Source organism: Cydia pomonella, chromosome 9, assembly GCF_033807575.1.
Source record: "Cydia pomonella isolate Wapato2018A chromosome 9, ilCydPomo1, whole genome shotgun sequence".
NCBI classification, from domain to species: Eukaryota; Metazoa; Arthropoda; class Insecta; order Lepidoptera; family Tortricidae; genus Cydia; species Cydia pomonella.
In genome coordinates this window covers 17,974,962-17,977,300 of record NC_084711.1, presented here as the reverse complement: position 1 = coordinate 17,977,300, position 2,339 = coordinate 17,974,962, and positions in this window count along the sequence as shown.

The window sequence follows — 2,339 nt, the reverse complement described above, 5'->3', positions numbered from 1 at the left end:
GTTGCCTGTTATTGCTTGTTTTGTTTATTTTATCTCAAATCATTGTAAAATATATTTTTTATAATATTTCAACAACATAATTTTTGTCATTTAGTAAAAAAAAAAAATATAACAAACAACTTCTGTTTTGTAATTAATCAGATTATATACATTGAGTAGAGCCATCTAGCAGACTTGAAGAAAACTAACATACTATTGTGGGTGCTTGTGCATCATAATCCCACAATATGTTCTCGCTAGAGGCGGCACCATACTCAAACCAGTTTCGATTAACTATAATAGGTAGCGCTATACGTCGCCATACTGTTGTGTTACATTTGGTTAGATTTAAAAAAAAAAATTAAGTTTAGTATTACATTTTTTTGTTGCTACATTTGTCGCTAGATGGCGATGCTTGTCGATTAGATGGCGTTATCGTTTGTTCAGTATCCATTGATGGCGTTATCGTAGTTTACTTAACATTGATGCGAACCAATCACATATTAGACCTAAATTCAATGTTTTACAGGTACGGGTTATCTCAGAAAATTTTAAGTTCGATTTATATAAAAGTTTCGTAGGTGAGCTGTAACATTGCCATAGAAAACTGTAGGTTTCGGGGATTTTTTCCTTGATTTGGGTCAGCAGGGCGCCTCGGTCCACAGAATTGAAAGCGTTTGTTACATCCACCTACGGTTAAGAAAAATCCATCCGTATTCACCATCTAAAAATATTTTCTGAGATTTACAAATATGTTTGTTGATATTTTACGTTGACATCTTGTCATGTCAGCCGGCCGCGAAACAGCGCTCCTTCTTGGCTCGGCCTGCGGGGCCTGCGGCTTGCGGTCTCCACAAAGATTATAACAGCTACACGTGGTCAATGAAAAAAATAGCACTTTTTACTGAATAAAAAAAAAACAGAAAAAAAATTAGGAAGTGCGTTGAGTTTTCTCATTTTTATTGCAATGTACTTCGTATAATACATGGAAATCTTACCAAAAAAGGGGTGTTGCCTTACATCAAATGAGGTAGTTCTGTTTTTTATATATGTTATTAGTGATGATTTGATGAAATAGTAATGACAAATTCAAGTTTTCCACCTCGAAAGCCCCTCGCATCATTAATGTGTGTATAATATACAGTACAGTGAGGGAACTTGTTATAACTCGCATCTCTTGTATATCTTTGATGGACCACGCTTGTCCTCTGAATCCACAGCACTTCTTTTGCACCCTGCGTATGTGGTAGCATTTTTTCGTCAACCTGATCAGGCAGGTCGAAATCGTCATCTGATGGTGGATCATCAATAAATGGTTTTTCAATATCGGCACACATCTCCGGTCTGGTATATTCTCGCAGGATTGACCATTGCTGTAGTTATAAACAGCTGAGCATTTGAGTCCTGCTTCCCTGCAACCACAACTGCTGGTACAACCTTTTTTGCAGTTACAGTTACTTAGTTCGAAATTTTGCAAACGTTCGAGATGCCGTAGAAACTATTTGGCTCACTAAGACTATTAAGACTATATTGTCAATTAATTGCAAATTTCATCTTCTTGAAAGTGTGCATAGTGACTTTTGCCGTAACTCCGGTTCTCGGTGGATTTTATTTTGCAAAAACTGAAAAAGTCCTAAAATTGAATGGATTTTCATGTACTTTACAATGATCTCAAGGGCTTTCGAGGTCGAAAACTTGGATTTGTTATTACCATTTCATCACTACCAACATATTAAAAAAACCGGCCAAGAGTATGTCGGGCAACGCTCAGTGTAGGGTTCCGTACTTACTCTTCCGTCACAATAAGCTAAACTGGAGCTTAAAGTATAGTAAATTGTTAACCAAGAAGATGAAACGGTACCTTTCACCCGAGTTAAACAAATAGGCAAATTTGCATAATCAGCACCTAATTAAAGTAAGTCTTTTTACTATGAAGGGAAAACTTTTTGCGATAACTCAAAAACAGCTAAACTGATCATGTACGCTATAGTTTTCATTTCATGTCTTTCTTAAGCTCTACTTCCACGATTTTTTTCATATTTTTTGGACCTATGGTTCAAAAGTTAGAGGGGGGGACACATTTTTTTTTTCTTTCGGAGCGATTATCTCCGAATATATTTACTTTATCAAAAAATGTTCTTCTATTAGTTTTTAAAGACCTTTCCAACGATACCCCACACTCTAGGGTTGAAGCGAAAAAAAAATTTCACCCCCAATTTACGTGTAGGGGAGTTTACCCTAAAAAAAATTAAATTTTTAGGTTTTATTGTACGACTTTGTCGGCTTTATTGATTTATATATCCATGCCAAATTTCAGCTTTCTAGCACTAACGACCATGGAGCAAAGCCTCGGACAGACA